General features: G+C 40.7%; 1 long non-coding RNA gene across 2 annotated transcripts in view; it reads left to right on the plus strand.

The window, feature by feature from the left end:
- Window positions 1–1,361: 1,361 nt before the first annotated feature.
- Window positions 1,362–12,203, plus strand: part of LOC129650715 (uncharacterized) — a 62,582-nt gene continuing 51,740 nt past the window's right edge. For both annotated transcript variants that reach the window (XR_008713961.1, XR_008713962.1), the window contains exon 1: window positions 1,362–1,471. This is a non-coding gene — a long non-coding RNA (uncharacterized LOC129650715). The remainder of the gene's footprint in view (window positions 1,472–12,203) is intronic.

A 12,203-nucleotide genomic window follows, 5' to 3' on the forward strand; every position in this document is an offset into this window, starting at 1 on the left:
CTTGAGTAGCTGTAGGATAGTAGATTGATTACTGATGGAGCCCATCCAAGCAGCCCCATTCCCCACCACTCAGATCACCCACCATTCAGATCCCCCACCACTCAGATCCCCCACCACTCAGCCACAGTTCACAGGCAGCTGTGACAGACTGAGTTCAGAAAGAGCACAGCAATTGCAGCTGCCTTGATGCCCAGAGCACAGAATGCCCTTTTGCCTCTTTGGAGAATGAAAGAGACAGAATGATCCACTGTACCTCACTCTGACCCTGAAAATGCTCCTGTCCATCCTGTTCTCACAGCAAGGGACATGAGAGGCTCATTGATGGTTTGAGTTGGATGAGACCTACTGCAGCCCAAACTCACATTTACCAGATCCAAGGAAAAGGAGGCCCCAGGAGGTTAAGTGATGCTCTACTAAATCATACAGGAATTGGAAGCATGACTCAGACCACATGTCAGGCCACTAGAATCTTAACCATAGGTCTTTCCTATTTGAGTATCCTGTCTCTCTGCTTCACTGGTGCTTGGGACTTTTTTTTTTTTTTTTCTCCCTCCAATAACTGCTCATCCTTTGGAATAAATCTACTGTTTCCTCCAGAGTATAGATCTTAGAGACCAGGATATGTGCCAGGACCGTATCTAAAACCTCATCACCTTCCTGTCACTAGCAACCTCTTACCTAAATAAAATTCATAGTTTATTAATTCAGCAGAGTTTCCTGGGTGACTAATATATAGAAAATTCTATATCTACAGTAAAAATCAGTATGTGACAACTTTGTGTATGATAATCACTTAATTAAACATTCCAATGAAATGAATCCTGATTGTTTTCATGAAGCAGCTTTAAGTCATACAAATATTACAGAAGTCAGACAAAGTGACCTTAGTCTAGAGCCTTGCTCTGGTACAATAGCATCAGCAAACAGCTGGCAGGTTGCTAGAAACGCAGGTTCTCAGGCTGTGCCCCAGGCCTGCTGAATCAGAAGAAGAAGACATTAATCATTCAGTTGTGCCCGATTCTTTGCAACTCCATGGACTGTAGCCAGCCAGGCTCCTTTGTCCACGGAATTTTCCAAACAAGAATACTAGAGTGGGTAGCATTCGCTTCTCCAGGAGATAGGAGATCTTCCCAACTCAAAGATTGAACCTATGTGTCCAGTATTGCAGGCACGTTCTTTACCATCAATCAGAATCTACACTTTAATCAGATCCTCAGGAGGTTTGTACTCACATTGACATTTGAGAAATCTGAAACAGTACAGAGAAGCAGAGGAAGGAGGAATTATTCTGACTGATGTGATTAAGGAGGATCCTACAGCAGAGGGCAGCAGACTTATATGCTTATCAAGGCCCTTGGATCAGACAGACCTGGATTAAGCTGGAGGAAGTCGGCAAGTTACTTAAATGATGGGCATGGCATTAGTGCCTGTCTCCTAGGGAGCAAGAAAATACTTGTTATGTGGAAATAAGGTGAGTGTGGGAAATGAAGAAGTGGACAAGGGAAGGAGGGGCATTAGAATTAAATAATCCACAGCACTGTGGCAACGGAAGAGAATAGGTTTGAGTTTATTGTTGGCCAGGGGAAGCGATAATGCCATTAGCAAAGACAGAGAAGAAATTTCATCAAGTGGAAGATGAGAAGAAGGAGGCTAGCATGTCTAGTCTTTTCTCTGGGAATTTTGACCCTCGAGTTTCACTTCAACATGTCAGTCTCTGAACTCCAGACAATGCGCAAAATTGAATTCAGTGGAAGTAGAGGTGGATTTCTTCCTCTCAGTTGCATTCCTCCACTGTGCTCCCCAGGGGCCCCTGAATATTTCCCTGAAATAGATACAGAGCAGCCCTTTAACTTCAGTGTAAAAAGGCTCCCTAAATGCAGCTCGATTTTTCACTCCACATAACATTTTGCTTTATGCACATAGTCATCTAATGTAAAGGGTAATTCAGGGTTGATAAATTAGCAGACAGGAAAGAGGCCTACCCAGAGCTCCAGTGAGCCGTTTAGCATTTGGTGAGCTCTGTAGAACTTCGGTCACTTCCCACACACAGAGGTAGTAAATATCCCTCTCCGGATGGTACTTGCAGAGAACGCCTCTGCATTTTGTTACTCTGTGAAGTGTATTCCTGTGAGCAGCAGTCATTTCATGTCCTAGATTAGAACTTTGGAGCCATACTTCTGGGGGTCCTTTTAGTTCAGTGGGGAAACTATACTCCAGGGAGATGTCATGACTTCCTGGGATCCTTATTCAGCTAGTTATCTAAGTGAGTTATTTAGGTACTTTTCTTTCTTTGTTTCTTTCTTTCCCCCATCCCTCTCTCCCCACTGCCTTCTCTGTCTCTGTTCCTCTCTCTCCTTCCATGACTTTTCACTGCTGGTGAAAAGTTAGTGATGTTGGATAAAAGTGAATGTGTTAGTCATTCAGTTGTCTCTGACTCTTTGAGACCCCATGGACTATATATAGCCCACCAGGTTCCTCTGTCCATGGAATGCTTCAGGCAAGAATACTAGGGTGGGTTGCCATTCCTTTCTCCAGGGGATCTTTCCAACCCAGGGAAAGAACCCAGGTCTTCTACATTGCAGGCTGATTCTTTACTGTCTCAACCATTGGGGTTAGATAAATACAACTATAAAATTAAGTCAAGTCAGGCTTAAACATGGAGCATGCATTGAGATAATTCTGTTTCATTCATTATTGAGATGCAGTAGTCTTTTTTAGTTGGAGAAGGCAATGACACCCCACTCCAGTACTCTTGCCTGGAAAATTCCATGGATGGAGGAGCCTGGAAGGCTGAAGTCCATGGGGTCACTGAGGGTCGGACACGACTGAGCAACTTCACTTTCACTTTTCACTTTCATGCATTGGAGAAGGCAATGGCAACTCACTCCAGTACTCTTGCCTGGAGAATCCCAGGGATGGGGGAGCCTGGTGGGCTGCTGTCTCTGGGGTCACACAGAGTCGGACACGACTGAAGCTACTTAGCAGCAGCAGTCTTTTTTAGTATAGTTGATTTACAATGTCATGTTAGTTTCAGGTATATAGCAAAGATATATATATATATATACACACATATATATATATGATATAGAATATTATAGATATAGATATATAATTATACCAGTTATAACTATATCAGTTATAGATATAGATCTATAATTGTCTTTTCAGATTCTTTTTCCTTATAGGTTATTATAAAATATCCAAAATAGTTCCCTGTGCTATACAGTAAGTCCTTACTGGTTATCTATTTTATATATAGTAGTGTGTGCATGTTAATCCACAATTCCTAACTTATCCCTCCCTTTCCTTTCCTTTTTGTTAACCATAAGTTAGTTTTGCATAACTGTTTAGGTCTATTTCTGTTTTCTGTATAAGTTCAGTTGTGAGATGCAATTGTCCAATTGTGACCCTACGTAATAGCTCATCTGGCTTAGGAACCGAGACTCCTACTCAGGGTTAAACTCAATATGAATCTATAGTATGATGTATCTGGTCAAAAAAAAAGAAAGAAAAAATAAAAAGGATCTCATATAAATATCATCTCAGATGAAGCTCAAGCTGCTGAGGGTGAAGGTTATACGCATTCCAAAGGACCTGGGTATTATGATATTAAAGTTTCTCCTGACTCCAGAAGTTCACTCCTCTGGGAAAATTGTTTCACTAAATTTAGCAGCTTCAAGCTGGTAAGTTGAGAAGAAACAGGAGATAAGGTGAGCTTTTTTAAAACTTGAAAATTGCATATGTGAGCTCTGAATTCAGCATCTTCATTCCTTTGTAAGGAGCTGGCTTTTCCATTAGGGCTCCCTGTGGGCCTAAGCTCTGAGGAAGGAAGCAGTTGTTTTTGAGGTGGTAATGGACTGTATGTAAAGGAAGTCCACCTGCCTTGCAGGTCCTATGCTAGTGGACTGTTTATTGGATTCATGATTGTTTTTGTTATTTTTGATAATCTGTACAATCATTTTGCTGCCAAATTCCCCTTGTTTCAGGTTAACATACTCTGGTCTTTAGGTGATGCAGTGAGGATGCCAGACAAGATAGCAACAAGCCCGGCTTCATTTCTTTTTTAAAAACTTTTATTTATTTCCTTATTTTTATTTTAGTCTGGGTTGGATCTTCATTGCTGGGTGCGGGATTTTCTCTCGTTGTGACAAGCAGGGTCTACTCTCCACTTGTGGTGAGCAGGCTTCTCATTGCAATGGCGTCTCTCGTGAACATGGGCTTCAGTAGGTATGGCATGCAGGCTTAGCTGCCCTGCAGCATGTGGAATCTTCCCTGAGCAAGAATCGAACCAGTGTCCCGTGTATTGGCAGGCACATTCTCAACCACTGCTGCTGCTAAGTCGCTTCAGTCGTGTCGGACTCTGTGCGACCCCATAGATGGCAGCCCACCGGGCTCTCCCATCCCTGGGATTCTCCAGGCAAGAACACTGGAGTGGGTTGCCATTTCTTTCTCCATCTCAACCACTAGACCACTAGGAAAGACGCTGGCTACATTTCTGTCGCCAACAAATCGCTGACAATGAGCCACTTACATTCTCTGCCTCTACTTTACTACTCACTGAATTGAGTCATTCCAGTCCCTGGCATTTGTGTAGAAGCTGACAGTTTTAAGTCACCTTTATGGTCATTTTTTTCTTCATTAGAATATCCGAATTACCCAATGAAGAGATCAGGGTAATACTGATATAGATTTTTATAAATCGTTTTACTGAAGAGGAAACCCACAGGATGATAAATCAAGTGCTTGCTGAAGGTTAGACTGCAATAAATGAGGAAGAATGTCCTTGAACTCAGAGTTTTTGACTTTCATCAAAAGATACAAAGTTTGAAAAGATAACCTTATGCCTCTCATGCAAATATAAAGTGAACATATTATTTTATTTAACTTGTTAATAAGGGTGACAGTCAGATATTACAACTGGTTCAAAGGAAAACTCAAAAATATCACACATTATAATGTGATCAGAAATGCTGCAATCAATGTACAAATGAATTTTTAAATAATTTCCCCCCAAAATGTTCAATAACCATAGCATGATAATCTATTGCATTCCATGGAGATAATTTCTATTTCTATAAACAAAAATTATTTGTATTACTGTTAGTTATCTACAACTTGCAGGATTGTAAAATAACTCAAAGACAATGTGAGGCAGAGACAATTTCAATGGGTGAGCATCTTACAAAATGTTTAACAATAGCTTCCTAAACTCAAAATGTAATTTCTCATTGTACAAATCCACACCCTAAAGAATAATCTTTTTTTTTCCTCTCTGACCCTACAACTGATCATCCATATTTGTTATATAGATATCAATATTTTAGAATTGTTAGCATTCAGGAATAGATGCTAAAATACTCAGGTAATTATCATATGGTAAAAAAATTTTAAAACATAATGATTAGCATTTATTGGGCACTTACTATGTACTGAGAGCCAATAGCATCTATTAATAAATGACTTTGTTTTTCTTCTGTCATATAATCATCAAAGCAATCTTATGACTTATAATCATCAAAGCAATCTTATGACATAGCAGCCCATTTTTCAGACAAGAAAACAATCATGAATACAGAACTTATACCAAGTATCCATTTAATATTCAGTAGAATAAGATCCTAGATTTTAATATTTTTGTAGTACTTAAATGAATCACATTATGCATAAAATACTTAACTGCCCTGTACTTGAATTTGACCATCTAAAATGGAGGTGATAATATAAAAATATAGTGCTATTAATGCCAGGAGGGATTCAAGAAATTTAGGAACAAAAATATTATATCAGCCTAAGAGTATATCTCTAAGAATTATCTGTGAAATCTCCATGTGAAGTGAATGGCTTTCATCAATGCCTCTCATAGGACTCCTACTGAGAGACTGTTCTGGAAGAGAGGGGTAGGGAGTATATATCTCTATTTATAACATAAAAAGCACTCTCAATTAAATCATGGTCTTCAGAACTGGACAAAGATAACACTTCCTCTGAGCAATTTACAAGATTTATTTAAACTATCTGAGCCTCAGTTTCTTCATCTTAAAATGGATTAAGTACCATTACAGACCTCAGATGGCCTTGTGGGTTAAATGAGATAAAGTACTTAGGATTATGCTTGGCACGTGGTAGAATTCAACAAACGGAAATTTATATGATTTATTGTTATTGTTAGGCCCCCTGTGTTCAAATTCAGCATCCGCCTTTAATATTAATATTACTTTACATTTTAAATAATGACTTTGTCTGGAAACAATTTTAAGTAATAGATATTTTAGAGAGCATATTTCCTGACCCAGCCGTCTCTCTGAGGATTCTCTTATATGCCCTCGGGGAGCTGTGCTTTCTCCATTGAGAATATGAGACTAGCTCTTCAAGGTCCCTTTGAATTTCGTCTTATAAGGCAGGCTATGCATCTTGCCTCTGACATCAGAATATGGAAAGGGACAGGGCACAGTTTAATTCTGCTGCAGTAGGAGTAATTCTTAGCTTTTGTTGGGATGAGCAACTTGAGACAACTACTTTCCTGATTTGGAAAAGATGACTTTTAAATTGCTTAAAGCAAATCTCTCACTTCCAAAAGTACCATTTATACAGCATTATGAATTTAACCCAATTCAGCCCTTCATCTACTTTGTTTCAGGTTGTCATTGAACTATGGAGGGCATAGACATGGAAGGATGACGTCCGTCTCCTCCAGGGGCTCAATGTCTAGTTGGGAAGCCCAACAGTCACAAGGAAATAATTCATGCTAGATTCAGAAAGTTAACATTAGAAATTAAATCCAGAGGTTAAAAACCATTGGCCAGTAGGCCGGCTTGACCTGCATATATGTATATTTGATTTGAATTCTGTTGCAATCTTTCCAAGTTTAAATATAAAAATCACAATTTTCTAAATTAAAATAAAAGTAGATCTCATAAGAAATTCAGGATTTCAGGTATCTTCCTAACATGGACTTTAAAATCCTATCCAGCAACCATATGTTATCTGTGAGCAGTAATAGTCACTTCTAAAAGGCTCTAGGGCTGTCTAGTTCACCATATCCAGTTTAAATTACTGATTTATCCTAACTACTCAGTCTCTGAGTATATTTGATCATGTGACCCTGGAAATAGTGACCCCTAAGGAGTATAATGTGTCCAGGAGGAGAGATAAATTCATTTCAACAGGGTAATGAAGCTGGGAAAATAGCAAAGTAAAATCTGAGCATCTCCTGTGTTTCTCATATGTCACATACATTTTCTCAATTAATTTTGCAATGACTGTCTTAAGTAGGTGGCACTATAACACTTTCAGAGATTATTTAAAAATAGCCTAATTGGCAGAGCTAAGATGTAACTCCAATATAGTGGACAGAAAATAACCCAAGAAGATTTTATTTTTAAATGGATATATTTGCTTTGTAGTTTATGTTAATCAGGACAGAGTAAGCTCTGCTGTAGTAATAAACACCAATATATCAATGACTCAACATATAGTAGTGGGCTCAGCAAACTCAAGGGCAATAAGCCTCCTTACCTGAGGCAACCAGTGAACTCAGCGGTTTCTGTCTTGTGGCTTCATCATGGCAACAGGAGTTTCCCACAATTGCTACTGCAAGAGGAAAGGGGAGCTCAACCGTTTTGCATGGCTTTCACTGTCTCAACCTAGACATGCTGCTTCTGTTCACAGTCCATTGTTCAAAATTAATGGAATGGCCCTGCTAAAAAGCAAAGAGCCTGACAAGTCTGTGTGCCCAGGAAGGAGAGGGGCTACCTGTAAGTGAACATGAGTAATGTTTATCACGATCACCTTTAGCGAGTTACAGAAACTCTTGTCTCACCTTTGTTTCTGGGACAGGATAATAAAATCTTTCTCACAAGATTTTAATGATGGTTTGAGATGTTCTCATAAAGTCCTGTGTACAGTGGATGACTTCTAATGACTGATAAAGGCATCTGTTTGATTTGCTAAATCTGATAAACAGAATGGGAGATCACGGTGCTTTTTCTGTGTGGAATTGGGCAGATGAGTTGTAACCTCAGTTCCAGTACTGATGGTTAGTAGCTGTGGGAAAATTTCTGAAGTTTCATCCAAAGGGTGCAGGTATGCGTGCTAAGTCACTACAACCATATCCAACTCTTTGCAACCCTATGGACTATAACCCTCCAGGCTTCTCTATCCATGGGATTCTCCAGACAAGAATACTGGAGTGGGTTGCCATGCCCTCCTCCAGGGAAGCTTCCCGACCCGGGGATGAAACCCAGGTCTCTTACATCTCCTGGCATTGGCAGGCTGGTTCTTTACCTCTAGCACCACCTGGGCAGCCTTTATCTAAAGGGTTAGAGGGTGAAAATACATGATCACTGGGTTCCCCTCTGCTCCCATAGTCTGGGTCTCTGTATAGTTTCCTTCAGAACAACTGTAAATGTTGTCTACCAGCACCTCGCACAATCCTCTGACCCAGAGTTAGTTGTTCCATTGGCAGAAATAGAGACCAAAAAAAATTTCCCATTTGAGGATTCTACCATGTAGGGTGTCCAGCACTGTTAGATACAAAAAAATAAATAAATATTTGAGGAAATAAGTGACTCCCTGTATTAGACAGCTCAGGCTGACATAAAAAATCCCATGGACTGGGTGGCTTGAACCACAGATTGTTTTGTTATAATTCTGGAGGCCAGAATTTCAAGATTAAGTTGTTGTCAGGGTTGGTTCGGAGAAGGCAATGGCACCCCACTCCAGTACTCTTGCCTGGAAAATCCCATGGACGGAGGAGCCTGGTAGGCTGCAGTCCATGGGGTCGCTAAGAGTCAGACGTGACTGAGGGACTTCACTTTCACATTTCACTTTCATGCATTGGGGAAGGAAATGGCAACCCACTCCATTGTTCTTGCCTGGAGAATCCCAGGGACGGCGGAGCCTGGTGGGCTGCTGTCTCTGGGGTCGCACAGAGTTGGACATGACTGAAGCGACTTAGCAGGGTTGGTTTCTGATGAGCATGGTCTTCCTGGCTTGCCGACGGCCGCCTTTTTGCTGTCCTTACATGGCCTTTCCCTGTGCGCACACGTGCCTGCTGTCTCTCCGCGTCCTTAGAAAGTCGTCAGTCCTATTGGAGGTGGGCTTCACCCTTGTGATGTTAATTAACCTTTATTACCTCCTAATAGACTCTATCTTCAAATACACTTACATTAAGAGATAAGGCTTCAACATATGAATTCGCAGGGGACATTATTCAGTCCATAATACCACCATAAACCATGATGATTGAAAATATGGCCCTAGAATCTGGACCATAAAAAGTGCTTTAAAGGATTCCCTTTTCTACAGGATACAGTGATTTTCAATGGAAAAGGCTCTACTTTGGGAGCACTTTCTTATCAAATTCTTATCGCTTCTCTTGGTCTCTGCTTCTTATCTGTGAAATTAAGGTAGTAACGAAGCAATGTATATGTTTTATCTCTAATCCAATCCAAAAGATTAATGGTGAAAACAAAAGAACTGAGATCATGTCTGGGATCAGCAAGAAAGTATTGTATGATTAACTACAGATGCTTTTTATGGGCACAGAAAGTGACAAAATGATATTCACAAAAGTTATGTATCTGAAATTTTTGTATTCAAATAAATTTTAAAGGACCTACCGGCTCTAACATTATCACTCTATCAATGAGCACAGTCCCTTTTAGAAAGAGAGTCCCTTAGACTTAGAAAATCAGAAAGTAAACCGTATTTGGTCACTTTTTCAAGTCAAGACCTAAAAGCAAATTGGAAATAAATAATGGGGTCCTGATGCCCAAGGGGAGACCTTTGTCAGACTGAGTAGGAGACATGATGAAGTGAAGTGAAAGTCACTCAGTCCTGTCCGACTCTGCAATCCCATGGACTGTAGCCTGCCAGGCTCCTCTGTCCATGATTCTCCAGGCAAAAATACTGGGGTGGGTTGTCATTCCCTTCTCCAGGGGATCTTCCTCACCTAGGAACTGAACCCAGATCTCCCGCCTTGCAGGCAGATTCTTTACCATCTCAGCATGGTGATAACCTCTTAGATAACCTGAGCAGAGACCCTGCTGTGCGTTCACCAAAAGGGGGCAGTAGAGGCCAGGTTCAGCAAAGCAGGCCAGAAGAACGCTGGGCCCACAGCCGCTGCTCTCCGTTAGATGCCAGTTACCAGGAGAACGCATGAAGGGGAAAGCCTGATGCTTAAATGACAGAGCAGGAGTGATTTTTTTTTTTTTTTTTTTTTTTTTTTTTTTTTTTGCCAAGGAGCACTTGTACCATGTGGAGAGAAAACTATGGCTTTCCATTTGCTTTTAAATCATTCCCCTCACCATCTTGAACTTACTGACCCGGACCAGCACTTTCACCCTAAGTAGGAATAGCAAATTGCGCGTCTCTTGTTGACCTGGGAGGGCTGGGGCAGAGCGCCTGGCGATTCTCATTGCAACTCCCTGCCAGTGTTTATTTCTATCTCTTGGAGGAAGAAGCCTTGTTAGGGAGGACAATTAACTCATCAGCTACTATTAGCAGGGCCTAATGACTGCCAGGTTTTTCTGGGAAATCAGAGTCCTCTCACTGCCCTTCCCAGAAAGGACTTCCTCCTGCCGGGAGGCTGTTTAATCAGAACCACAAACAATCGTGAATCAGGGGAAGGTAGTGGTATGAAGCAGTGTCTCTCCTGTAGGGAACCCAGTGATTGCAGAGGAAAAGCAGAACAAAGCCTGCTTGCATCTCCCCGGGGCGTAGAGACTGACTTCCTCCCGAAGTGTGTGAACAAGCTGCTCTCCATCTTCCGGATGACGTCTTGCGATGCTGATCTTGATCCTGCTGCCCATCCTCTTAGTAGTTATACATTCAGTCCACATTACATAAGTATGCTTATATCCTTTATATTTAAGAATTGAGAGGGGATTTATTCTGGCCATACATGCTAAACATTCTCCCCTCCCCTTATATTACTTTCTCCAAGACTACCCCAGTAACCTAATTGAGTTCTTTTTTTTTTCCCCAATTCTTACCTCTTTCAATCCATTCATCACAATGATAGCCAGAGTGATTTTCAAAGAACATTGCTTTGTCAGATCATGATCAGCAATTCTCTTGGAAATTTCCAGTGGTTTCTCACTACATTTATAGTGAATTCTCAACTGCTTACCATGACCTACCATGCCAGGCTTGGTAGGCTTGGTAGTGGAGCCTGCCCACTCTTCAACCCCACTTCAAGATACCATTCCCCATACTCATTCTGTTCCATGTGCCTTTTAAATCCTGAACAATAGAAAGTGTCTTCCTTTCTCAGTGCCTTGGTACATCCTTGCTTTGTAGAGAATCTCCTCCACCTGCTCCTTACTTAGATTCTACCCATTTTTCAAGCCTAAGCTTCAATGGCTCTTTTTCCATAAATGTCTTTTCTGATCTTCGTAGAGGTTGTAACAGTCAGTTAGAGCTTTCATAGCAAAATACCACACCTTGGATGCCTTCAAGAAGAGAAATTAATCTTCTTGCAGTTTTTGGAGTACAGACGGTCAAGGTCAAGGTGTTGATATGGTTGGTTTTTCCTAAGGTTTCTCTCCATATCTTGCAGACAGAGAAGCTTAGCCCGTGTTTTCTCCTTCTCTCAGTGTCTTCATATATATACACATATTCTATTTCTGCATTTCTGTTATTTCTTCCTCTTTTTGTAAAATATTTATCTATGTATTTATTTGACTGTGCTGGGTTTTTAGTTGTGTCTTTGTGGGATCTTTAGCTGCAGCTTGGGGGATCTAGTTTCCTGACCAGGGATCAAATCCAGGCTTCCTGCATTTGGAGCATAGAGTCTTAACCAATGGACCACTAGGGAAGTCTCCTTTTTCTCTTTTTATGAAGACACCCATTATATTGGATTAGACCCCCATTCTTATGCCCTCATTTAATTACTTCTATAAAGAGCCTATTCTCTAAATATTGTCACATTTGGAGTTAAGGCTTCAATACATGAATTGGAGGGGGACACAATTCAATCCATAATAGAGATCTTTCCTTATCTACATTCCCCATGAGATTATCTGTTATAGTACCCATTTCATTCATAATTTTCTTTCTATGTACTTTAAATTTGGCATTATTTTAAAGCTTACATTTAATTGTCTGTTTCTTACAAATTCCGCTATATTGGTAAACTTAATATCCTTTTCACTATTCTACCTCCAGCACCTGGAATAGTGCCTGGAACACAGCATGCACTC

Source organism: Bubalus kerabau, chromosome 4 (genome assembly GCF_029407905.1).
Source record: "Bubalus kerabau isolate K-KA32 ecotype Philippines breed swamp buffalo chromosome 4, PCC_UOA_SB_1v2, whole genome shotgun sequence".
In the NCBI taxonomy this organism is placed as follows: Eukaryota; Metazoa; Chordata; class Mammalia; order Artiodactyla; family Bovidae; genus Bubalus; species Bubalus kerabau.